The following is a 12,931-nucleotide window of genomic DNA, read 5'->3' on the forward strand; positions in this document are numbered from 1 at the left end:
ATGATATAGTTACTCAAGGGCTTATCCTTCAGGATACATTTCAAAAGAATGTGTACTCATAACCTATCAGTGCAATTTGAGATAAAAATCATGAGATAAAAAATGTAGAAATATTCACTTCACAGGTAATCAGGTTCGCTAATTAAGAGTGTATTATGTAAACTGTCTGGCAATTTCCTGTAAGGTTGAACATACACCTGACTTATGATCCAGCAATTCTCTATCCCTAGGTATTTAACCAAAAGAAATGAAAAGTTCACAAAAGACCTGTATGGGAATGTTGGTAGCTGCTTTATTCTTAATAGCAACAAACTGCAAACAACCCAAATGCACACCAAAGAAGAACAAATTAAAAAATCGTGATATGTCCATTCGACCCAATATTGCTTAACAATAAAAAGGAACACACCATTAATATATACAAAATTAATATATACAAAATTATATATATACATTAATATATACAAAAACACAGATGAGCCTCAAAAGTATAATGCGTAAGCCAGGCACATATTGTATATTAGTCTGTTCGCATGAAGTTCACGATCAGGCAAAACCGATCTATGAGATAAAAATCAGAATCATGTTTGCCTTTGATGGGGGCAGGAGAGTTGTGGATGACTAGAAAGAAGCACAAAGAACTTTCTAGGGTTATGACAATGCTCTTTGTCTTGATTGGGGTGTTGGCCATGGTAGTGTAGACATTCATCAAAAACACATCGAACTGTACACTTAAGACAAATGCACTTCACAGAGCGCCTGGGTGGCTCAGTCGGTTAAACATCCGGCTCTTGATTTCGGCTCAGGTCATTATCTCATGGTCTTGTGAGTTTGAGCACCACATCAGGCTCTGCACTGACAGTGCGGAGCCTGCTTGGGATTCTCTCTCTCTCCCTCTCTGTCTGCCCCTTCCCTACTCATGCTGTCTCTGTGTCTCTCAAAATAAATAAACTTAATTTTTTTTTAAAAAATGGATGCACTTCACTGTAGGTAAATATATCTGAATTTAAGCTTTAAAGTGTGTATTGTGTAAATTAGAAATTTTGCAGCCGTTCTAAAAAAAGAAAGCACAAGGCTTTCCATTTTTGCTATTATGTGAGTTCCCAGAGATGCTCATCTCCAAACTTCATGCCCACAGCTGTCTCTACATATAAATACATTTTCAGAAGTCCATCTGCCTAAGGTCCACTGCAAAGGGTTTTAGCTGTGTTAGGCACCAAGGGGTCTCCACAAAGCAATCCAGGGGTAGGAAAGATACTAGTGATCTCAAGTTGATTCAAGTCCCTGCATGGTCAAGGCAATGTGAGTCCCAGTCTCCGTGAGATCTGTTTACACCCAACTTGAGAAGATTTTTTTATTTTAGATTTGCACAGATAGCCCGGCGCTCACAGGACCGTAAATGCTACATTCCTCTGTGATGCTTTAAAGGCAATATGGAGGTTTCAGAGAGAATTTGGATAGAGATGGCTGGAACATCTTTTTCTGACAACCTCCGGAACCATGTTTGGGTGAAACATCAATAAGAAAAGTTCTTGGAAAACCTGGGGCAGGAGTGACAGGCATCCTTGGAATCACCATAGGTTCAAGGCTTCTGTCCCTGCACCAACACCCTGACCATACCCTTCTACAGATTGGCACTAGCCTATCTGCATCCTGATGGTAGAGATGTTCTTTATCCTCCATGTAATTAACTTTCACACATACCAGTAGTAAGGATCTCTGCCTGGCAGAGAGCATCAAAGATGCTACTTTTTTTTTTTTTTTTTTTGAGAGAGAGAGAAAGCAACAGAGTGCAAGTGAGGGAGGAACAGAGAAAGAGGGAGACACAGATTCTGAAGCAGGCTCCAGGCTCTGAGCTGTCAGCACAGAGCCCCACGCAGGGCTTGAACTCATGAACTGAGAGTTAATGACCTGAGCTGATGACGGAGGCGCCACCCAGGTGCCCCGATGCTACTTTGGTTTTGAAATGCATCAGAAAAGTACCTGCAAAGTAGGATTACATCAAGATTTGTGTTCCCTCTGATTAATGCCACCAGCTCTGAGATGTTTTTGTTTCTTTGTTTCTTAATGTTTATTTTTGAGAGACAGAGCACAAGCAGGGGAGGGGCAGAAAGAGAGGGAGACACAATCCGAGGCAGGCTCCAGGCTCTGAGCTGTCAGCACAGAGCCCAACACGGGGCTCGAACGCACAAATGGTGAGATCATGACCTGAGCCGAAGTCAGGCGCTTAACTGATGGAGTCCCCCAGGTGCCCTGACCAAAGATGTTTTATCAGCAGCAGGGAGGCTGCCCGCCACCTCCCACCCCCACCCCTGCCCGCCTGCCCTACCCTACTCCGCAGTGCTGTATGTCACTTTGTGCATGGCTCTTTGCCTCTGTGTTTCCTCCTCTGTGAAATGATCGCATTGGAGTAGATCTTTTGGCTTCTGCAATACCATGATTTCCCTCTTTGGTTTTTAATCGAGAGTGCTACCTTGGTATCTTATACTCTAACGCACATGTCTCCTACCTTTGCCTTCTCTGTTAAGTAATTAACAGTCTATAAATCAAGGCACAGGCAAGAGAAGCCAGGCTCAGGGAACAACTGCTTCCTAATTTGTTTTATTAATGCAGATTTCCCACACATTAGGATTTCTTAGAGTAGAACCCATTTTTTAGCACTTCTAAATTCTCATATGTATTCTTCTAAGAATATGGTATGGGAGACAAACAGATCCATCACCACAGCAGATGCGAATGGTTATAGGTGATCCACAAGAGGAATCATCTTCCAATTGGCTATTGAAAATGTTCCTCTAAAATGCCCTCTTTGGGATATTAAGTTCCAGTGTAAACCTTATTCTGTAGGATACATTTGTACATTTCTTCAGGACTTTTTTTTAAAGCAACATTGGTGTGTCTGGGTCGAAACTATAGCAAACCCTGTTCTGGCCTCATGGACGCACTGCAGATAAGTGAGATCTTGAAGTTATGCAGATGTCTGCGCTCTACAGTGTGGAGACCACAATATCAAGTTGTTGACATTTGTCCTTGGAGGACCATTGATCAACAAGAGAACTGAACACTGACACAGGGGCAAGAGTATGAAAGGGCTGGATGCTACATCCCATGAGGGATGATTAAGACATATAGACATTAAGAGAAGTCTTCTATGACCTCTGGTTCTACATACCTGGAAGATTATTACTGGACTTGACCCAGGTAACTCCAATGTGCAGAGCTAGACTAATGGGAAGGAAAACAGATTTCACTTCTTTCTGAGAATGTTTCTTCTTTTCCAATAGAAATAAATAACCTCTGTTTGGAGCACTGCCTTGTACCGGAAGGAACTCTGCGTTATTAGGCTGTTCATACAGAGACTGGATCCACACCTACCGGGGAAATCGTCCAAAGAAGTACTGGATTAACTGGGAGGATGACAAGTGATATCTGAGGTCCCTGGATATTTAAATTCTACTTCTGTGCTTGGATTACTGTGGCTGATGGTCACTGAAGGAGCCTAGCTTTGCTTTAAATGAATAGGGATGAGCTTTAAAGTTGAAGATGTATTAGTTTAATAGGATGTTGAATTTATCTTATATTATAGAAACCCTGTTGAGATAGCTCCTGAAAGGGGTCCGAGGCCCGGTTCCAATATGCTAAAAAGTTAGAAGGTCAGAGATTGCTTTCAAACCTGCCACATGGTGTGGGAGATGGTTGAGTCAGGTAGGAGCTAGGAGGAGGTTAAGATAATAGTGTGCTAGTTGCAAATGTTTGACAATAGGCTGGGGGAGGGAGGTCTGATTTGTAGAGCTTGTCAATTTCCTCTGTGTAAATATTCCACCTTGGCTAATGAAAGCTGGCAATGTGAGGTCACAGAGTACAGAGTTCTGAGGAGACATACATCTGGATTTTGTGAGGCTCTAGGACATCACTGGGTTAGGACACCTGAGAACCTTGTGTTACTTTTTTTAAACAAATTAAATATGTATTCAGTAAGCAACGTATTAAGCAACGCAGTACAAAAATGGCAATAGCTATAAACGGGAAATTCACAAAAGAAACCAGAACAGCCAATAAGCATGAAAAATATATTCCCTAACCTGATTGGCAGAATTAAGAACTGGACAATACCAACTGTTCATAGGGATAAAGGGAGGAACTGAACTCTTATTCACTGCTACTGGGAAGATAAATTAGTGAACCCACTTTGGAGAGCAACGTGGCCATATCCATAATGTTAAAGATGCACCTAGCCCATAACCCAGCAATTCTGCTCATAAAGCGTATACCCTAACATCTCTTGATGTATACACCAGAAGACATATATAAGAATGTTAATTGGAACATTGTTTTCAACAGTAAAAAACTGGAAACAATCTAACTGTCCCTCAGTGGAAGGATGAATAATGGTGCATTATTCATTCAATAGGATACTATACAAAGGTTAAATTGAATGAACTAGATCAAAGTGAACCAACATAGATACACTTAATAACTAATATTGTATAAAGGAACAATTTGCAAAAGTTATAGAACTACATGTTACTGTTTATGTAACTATTAACACAAAACTATAGCATATATTCGTTAATAGAAATATACATATGTAGCACAAGTATAAAATACGCATGGAAATAATAAACAGCAACTTGAGACATTATCTCCGAGAATGATGAGAGAGGAAAGGAATAGAGTAATTTTAACTGTATTGGTAATACTTTATTTCATGAGAAGAGGAAAGAGATTTGAGGCAAATGTGGCAAAATGTTAGTATCTGTTCAACCTGGATGATGGATACACGTATGTCTGTTAAATTATTTTCTGTACTTTTCTATATGCTTGAACTATTTTATAATTTTTTGTCTTTTTTAAAATAAGTGTTTGATTTTAGGACAGTTTTAGATTTACAGGTTAATGCAAAGATAGTACAGAGCTTTCCTGTATACCCCAAACCCAGTTTCCCCTATTGTTAACATCTTTTTTTCTTTAATTTTTTTAATGTTTATTTATTTTTGAGAGAGAGAGACTGAGCACAAGCGGGGGAGTGGCAGAGAGAGGGAGACACAGAATCTGAAGCAGGCTCTAGGCTCTGAGCTGTCAGCACAGAGCCCAATGCGGCACTCGAACTCACGAACCGCGGTATCATGACCCGAGTCAAAGTCGGATGCTTAACCGACTGAGCCACCCAGGTGCCCCTATTTTCAACATCTTATGTTAATATGACACACTTATCACAATTAATGAGCCAATATTGACACATTATTATTATTAACTAAGGCCCATATTTTATTTAGCTTTCCTCAGTTTCCCCCTAAGGTCTATTTCCTGTTCTGGGATCCCTTTGAGGGTCCCACATCACATTTAGATATATCTCCTTGGACTTCTCTTGACTGTAAGAGCTTCTTAGACTTCCCTTGTTTCTGATAACCTTAACAGCTTTGAGGAGTACTGCTCAGGTATTTTGTAGAATGTCTGTCAACTGGAATTTGTCTGGTGTTTTTGTCATGATTAGACTAATGTGTTTTGGGGAGGAAAACCACGGAGGTAAGGTTGCGTTCTCATCCCATTGTGTCAAGGATACACACTGACTTATCACTGTTGATGTTGACCATGACCACCTGGCTGAGGTGGTATTTATCAGATTTTTCCACAGTAGAGTTCCTCTTTCCCCCTATTTCCATACTATTCTTTTTGAATTTTTTGGGACAGAGAGAGACAGAGCATGAACAGGGGAGGGGCAGAGAGAGAGGGAGACACAGAATCGGAAACAGGCTCCAGGCTCCGAGCCATCAGCCCAGAGCCCGACGCGGGGCTCGAACTCCCGGACCGCGAGATCGTGACCTGGCTGAAGTCGGACGCTTAGCCGACTGCGCCACCCAGGCGCCCCGCATACTATTCTTTTTGAAAGAAAGTCATTATGCTTAAGGTGTAGGGACATATGCTCCCCCCTTCACAGCGAAATAGTTCCATAAATTATTGGGAGTTATTCTGCATGGAGGATTTGTCTATCCTCTGCATTTATTTAATTGTTGTTTCTATTGGTATGGACTCATGTACACGTATTTCATATTTTGGGTGACAATCCAACACTACTTAATCTATTTTGTTTTGTTCAACTTGTTCCAGCTTTGGCTATTGGGGGAGCTCCATCAGTTGGCTCCTGTGTCCCTTTGACATATCCCCATCATTGAATTTCGTTGGTTCTTGGGGTTTTTTTAGTCCAGATCTTCCTTATTCTCTGGAGTATAAGATACTCCAGGCTTATCTTATGTATCTCCTGTGTCGGTCCTGTAATCAGTCATTTCTCCAAAAGCTCTTATTCCTTCTGATGGAGAACCCTGTGAGAAACCAAAATCTGGGCACTAGCTGTGTTTCTTGCTTCTAGATCCTCTTGGCTGGCAGAACAAGAAAGCATGCGTGTATACTAATGTGTATTTACACATGTCTGCATCTAGACTAAGGTAAATATAAACTCATACTGAAGTCTCATACCCAGTCCCCAGCTCTAAACCATCAGCACATGGGCCATTGTGACCTTCTCCCTTGCTCTCAGTACAACAGTGAGGAACCTGACTCTCCCCATCTGCCATCCATTAATTATTTCTCCATTTACAATTTTTTTAAGAAGAAAAAGGAAAGCTGTAGGGAAATGCCTCAACTTAGTGCATTATCCAGACCAAAGGTGCAGACTAGTCACAGAGTAGACATTTGCCAGGAGAGGACACTTCATGTCATGATCCATTTACAGCCCAGACCTCCCTTGGTGCCTTGCACCCTTCCAGTAAGCACTCATGGAAACACAGGCAAAATGTCCCTTCAAAATCAGTCCCTGAAGCCCATGTGGGAAAGCAGAAGCCCACTGAAGGGCACCTGGCAGGACACTTGAGGAAGATTAGCCAAAAAGGAAAGTCGTGGGATACAAGCTAAAGAGAAAATCCAGAGAGGAAACGTTCATTTTCAGCAGCAGCTCCTAATCTCTTTTGAATTGTAGATCTCCGCAAGACTCAGAAGAGGGCCATGGACCCTCAACCCAGAAAAGCCTTCACACAGATCAAGCAGCATGAAAAAATTGTCCCATGGTGGGGGAAACCTCACCTCTGAGCCTATACTTGGACTTCAGGTTAAGAAAGCCTTGTGTATATTTCACGAATGTCAAGTTTGTGGGCTTGCTTATCTGTGAACAGGGAGGGGTGAGCAGGTGGGCTCCGGGTGAAGACTGCATCGTTTGAGCCCGGCTGTTTTCGGGATGGGCAAAGCGCCTGCCTTCCAGGTGTGGGCCCAGGATCTGTCACTAGCAGCTGCCCATCAACTTTCATAATGACCTCCCATTTACAGCAAGTAGCAAGTGATGCTGGGTTTCTATGTATGGAGATAAAAAAATTTTTTTTCTTAAAGCCAATCTAATTTTTTTTTTTTTAAATTTGTTTAGAGAAAGATGTGAAGTGACATTTGGGACCGTAGGGAACTGAGGTTCTGAAACTAGGTGCAAAGAGAGATGTCTTGAGTCTAGTGAAAAGTTCACATGCTTTGGAGCCAGAGGGTCTGGATCCAAACCCTCTCTTTGCCAATCGCCAGCTGTGTGATCTTGGGTAAGTGAAACTTTTCCCATCTGTAGAATGGCAATAATACATTTGGCATGCAGGACAGTGTTTCTGGTACCACTCACATCAGAATCAGCTGAGGTGCTTGTAAAATGGAACTTCCCAGGCTGCCACCCCAATGTTTTTCTCTTATGAAATCCTAAGGGGAAAAGCCTAGAAATCCGCATTTTAACAAGGGCCCCCAATGCTTCTTATGATGTTCTGTGGGCTTTGGAGCAGATAAAATGAGCTAAAACAGGTAAAGCACTTGGCGCACAGAAGCAGGAAAGATGATTGCTTTGGATGGTGCAGCATCTGAACATCATCTCTTTTAGAGGGGATCCCAAGGGCCCAGCTCAGGATTGTCATGGATGGCTATGCAGGTTGTACACTGCACACAAATCTAGTGATTACTACCTCGGAATTGTGCGGTGCATAAACTATATGATCATACATGCCCTCCTTCTCAGAAGGAGCTCAGCTGATCTAGATCCTCTCCGTTCTTTCTCCTTTTTGCACTTGGTTCTCCCAGCCTTCCTTACAATTCTCAGCTACACAGCAGCCCTCCAGTGAATCCCTTCAGTGATCAGCTGGCCAGGAACTGGATTTTGCTGTTTGTGATCTACAAACTTGACAGGATGAGTGGCCAGTGGCTGCTTTGTTTCCTTCCATCAAGCGTTCCTCAGTGGTGTTCCTGGGATTTGGGAAGTGCTATAGTGCCCCTCCCTGGTGGAGAAGTTAAGTAGGTAAAGATATGACCCATTCCCTTATCCAAGCTCTGTTCTGCTTCAAGCTGTTTTACAGATTGGATTTTGGCTCAATAGTTCATTTGGAAAGAATAATTCTACTGCTTAAAAGAAAAAAAAGTTTGAAAACCACTGCATGATATAGGATACCCCTGAGGAGACTGTGTGGTGTGGATGCAATGAGGCAGAGAGAGAGAGCAGAGGAGGCTGAGGCTGAGTCCTGGGGTCTGTGGGTCTCCCTAAAGTGAGGGCAGCCCGGGCCCTCATTTCAGAAGTTATGCTGGTAGGTGCGAAATCCCATTACCTGAGTAAGGGAAATTTTTGAGGCCTCTTAAAAGTTTCCCTTCCCTCCTCATGGGGAAAGTGGACTGTGTCCACTTATGAGAAGAAAAAGGGGGTGCTGCTGTCCAGGATCACTGTGTCAATCAGAAGCCCCCTGACCTCGGGAGAGGGGAATAGGAGGGAACTTCTGAAGAATCTCCAAAGACCACAGCCAAGAAAAAGGGACGGAAGTCATTACTAAGGGACCAGAGGGGGAAGGGTGCATGGTACTTTCCTTTGCCATGGGGTTACTGGCCAATGGGAGTGAGGGTGAAGCAAGATAAAGGGGTTTGGACATTTCCCAAAGGAACCAGAGCTCCCCCAAAATCTGCAGCACTTGGAACATAAAAATAGAGATGTTTCTTTGCTCTACAAAATCTGACATTTGCAACAGAGGTATTAAATTTTCATTGCACATTTCCTCTTGGTTCACAACTAAGACAGTGGAAAAAATTCCTCCAACGAAAGATGATATGTTGAATATTCTTACGAATATCATCCCCTTCACCTGCTTATCATGGATCAGCTGCCCCTGGGCTGCTGCTTGCTTCTTGCTTCTGAATGGGCCACAGACAGAGAGGGCTGTGTTCGTCTTGCTTTTATTGTTGTGTACCAGACTCTTCTCTTGTTTTACTAATTTATTCCCTTTTATCCCCATACCCCAAGGTTAAGGAGGGGGATGGGGAACCCCATCATAAACGTAGGCAGGTAGTTTTAAATTTTGTATATAATGTAAAAGCGGGGTTATACAGTAAGACACACAACAATATAAGGGTACAGCAGCGTTTGGGAGAGGGTCATCTGATGAAAGTTGTGGCCCCTCTCCCTGGAAGAATCTGCCTCTATTCAAAACACAATTTTGCATCTTCTAGGGTTCAGGGACCCTGACAGCCCTCTATGGACATTCATCGAACCCCAAGTTTGTTACCCCTGTGTGATAAGAAAATTGTGAGCATTTGAAATGCAGACTCTTTAAAATGGACCTTTCATTAGTTTCAAGATTATAAAAATAAGTTGCGTTGGAATAACAAAATTGCAACAAAATAGAAATGCTACATTAATGAACAGATAATGATTATTTCTAGTTAGTGCAACATAGAGATTGCTTAGATATAAATAGATTCTTCTAGGCGAGGAGGAAAAGAACTTACCTTTGTTGAGTGCTTACTTTTGGCCAGGCATTGTATCTGATGTAGTATTTCCTTTTCCTTAAACCACAGAGCTGGTTATTGTTACCACGGGCATTTTCACAGATGGGGAAACTGAGGTACAAGCAGAGGACAAAGGTGTTCCCAATGTGGTACAACTTGTGATGTAAGGTGTTAAAACTTCTGTCTTAAACACAGACAGGGAGAACATTTTTAAAAATACACTACTTACGGGGCGCCTGGGTGGCGCAGTCGGCTAAGCGTGCGACTTCAGCCAGGTCACGATCTCGCGGTCCGGGAGTTCGAGCCCCGCGTCGGGCTCTGGGCTGATGGCTCGGAGCCTGGAGCCTGTTTCCGATTCTGTGTCTCCCTCTCTCTCTGCCCCTCCCCCGTTCATGCTCTGTCTCTCTCTGTCCCAAAAAATAAATAAACGTTGAAAAAAAAATACACTACTTACAAAAATTAATTTATTTAGCAAAATGGAGTTAATGTTCTCTGACGGGGGAACTCAAATTCTGTCTTATCAAAATAACACTTAAAATCAGTGGAATTAGGGATTCCTGTGCCACATACGATGACACCATTGGGTTCCTTTGTCTCATTTTCTTGGGTTTTCATTTGGAAAGGTTGTTTTTTTTTTTTTTTTTTAAGTCCTAGTATATCTACAACATGTCATACCTTAAAGAGAAAATGCCCCGTTGGACACTACTCACGCATTCACTCCATAAAACTTTGCCTCTCTTAGGAAGGAGCAGCCCTGCTTCCCAGACGTGGAATCAGCTTTTTCTTCACACTCTCCCACCTCACCCCACCCCCACTTTTTTTTTTTTTTTTTTTACCATCTGTACCATTGCAAATGATTTGTAGACAGTTTGTGTCCATTTTTCCCACCAATGTTACTTAGGGGCGTGTGTGCACAGAGGAAGCCTTCAGTACATGTCTGCTAAACTGAGTTAAATTCCTACCTTTTTAATGGGAAACATTTTTAATGCAGAAAAATAAGAAAAGTTTTGAAGAGACACATGATCCATGTGCCAGGATTTGCAGCAAATAATATGTTCTCATTTTTGTTTTAGATGTTCGTTTGCTTTAAAGGAATAAAATTTGCAGATGGTTTTACTCTGGTTTCATTCTCCTGCCCACTGAAGAGAAAACTATGATCATTATTTTGGCATGTATCTTCCTGATCTATAGTTTTATACTTAAAAAATTTTTTTAATGTTTATTTATTTCTGAGACAAAGAGAGACAGAGCATGAGTGTGGGAGGGGCAGAGAGGGAGGGAGACACAGAATCTGAAGCAGGCTCCAGGCTCTGAGCCGTCAGCACAGAGCCTGACGCGGGGCTCGAACTCACAGACCGCGAGATCATGACCTGAGCCGGAGTCAGACGCTCAACCACCTGAGCCGCCCAGGCGCCCCTATATTTTTATACTTTTACTACCCATTATCCTCAGTATTATTTTACATGATTTAAAAATTTTACATATTCTGTACCTTGCTGTTTAAACTTAGTATGTGTTTTCAAGATCTGTTCCTGTTGATGTTATCGATCTAGTTTATTTCTTAGTTATTACATAATATCCCATAATTTGACTATATCATGTCTTACTTATGCCTTCCGAAGTGAGAGGCATTTAGAGACTTCCTGTCCAACTCTTCACTATAACAATGCTGTAATGAACTTCTGTTTTACAACTTGGGTTACTTTTTGTATATTGGTAAATAGGGGAAGGATGTTGGTAGAACATGGAAGTCACGTTGGCTCACAGGTGGTTTTTCCCAATATGTTACGGTCTTGAAGCGATAGAAAAGAGAAAGTCTTAGCAATGAACACAGACCTGAGCTGAAAATCTACAGAAGTATCTTTCTTCAGAGCAAACAGTAACAGTTTTAATGGCTTCAAAGGCCACTATGCTTTTCACTAATAAATGATCAGGTGATGCTTGAGAGGGCAGATGAAGAAAACAGAGAAATGGGATCATTTCCTCCTGTGCTAAAACAATGAAATAACAAAGAAAACTATCCCGAGGGCCATATTCTTACTTTTATGAAAATTTTAATGAAAATCCACACCTACCCGTCCAGGAAGGAGCCCCAAAGAAGAGGCATCTGGGGTCCTAGGGGCAAATGCCAGCAGCGGATTAACTGTACTGTATTTTTGTCATGATTTTAAAAACATTTTTGTTTTTGTTACTTCTTGGGTGACTAAATTCCACAGGTTTTGAGTGATGTTCCCCAACCCTGTTTTCCCCATAAGACTTGCTATTTTTAGCAGAGGGATTTGCATTTATTTCCTTAAGTGCATGTGTAAGAGTTTCTCTAGAGTATAAACCTAGCAGTGGAATTGCTGGGTCACAGGGGACGTACATTTTCAAACTACTCTAGATTTTTCCAAATGACTCTCCAAAGTGGCTTCACCAGTTTACACTCCCATAAGGAGAATCCTTATTTCCCTGCTTCCATGCTATTACCTGATGCTGTTAGACTTTATTTTTCACCAATATCATGGGTATAAAATGCCTTTTCATGGTTGTTTTAATTTGCATTGCCCCTGGTGCTGGTGAAGTGGAGCATGTTACTATTTGTTTATCGGCCATTTTGGTTTCCTTTTCTGGGTATTACCAGTTCAACACTTTGTCAATTTTGAAGCTGAATTGTTTGTCTCTTTCTTATTGATTTACAGGAATTCTTTATGCATTCTTGACATAAATCCTTTGCCTATTAAATTTCTATTTTTATGTTCCCCTCCTGATGTCCCATTCTCCATATAAGTCTATATTTTATATGACCAATCCACTATAAAATCCACTATATTGGGTTTTTTTCTGGAATATATCCTAGGTACCCGTGGTTTTAGATTATACAGTTAGGTTGTACAACCAGAAACGTTTGAACCTCAAATATTTATAAATATAAATGTTTATAAATATTATAAATAAACGTTTTCCCATCCATACTTTATCCATTCTCCTATTTATAGAACCTTCTCTTTGTATGAAAGAGTTTTCGAAGCAGATCAAAAGAGATATCCCCTGTCCTGAAAAGTGTTGGTGAGATTTTTTTTTCTTTTGCCAGGTTAATAAGAAAAGATTTTGGTGGAAAAAATTCAGGAAGGTTAAAATTCATATTTGAATTGGATCCTTTGTAGATGCC

The sequence above is a fragment of the Felis catus genome, chromosome B3, assembly GCF_018350175.1.
Source record: "Felis catus isolate Fca126 chromosome B3, F.catus_Fca126_mat1.0, whole genome shotgun sequence".
Taxonomy (NCBI): Eukaryota; Metazoa; Chordata; class Mammalia; order Carnivora; family Felidae; genus Felis; species Felis catus.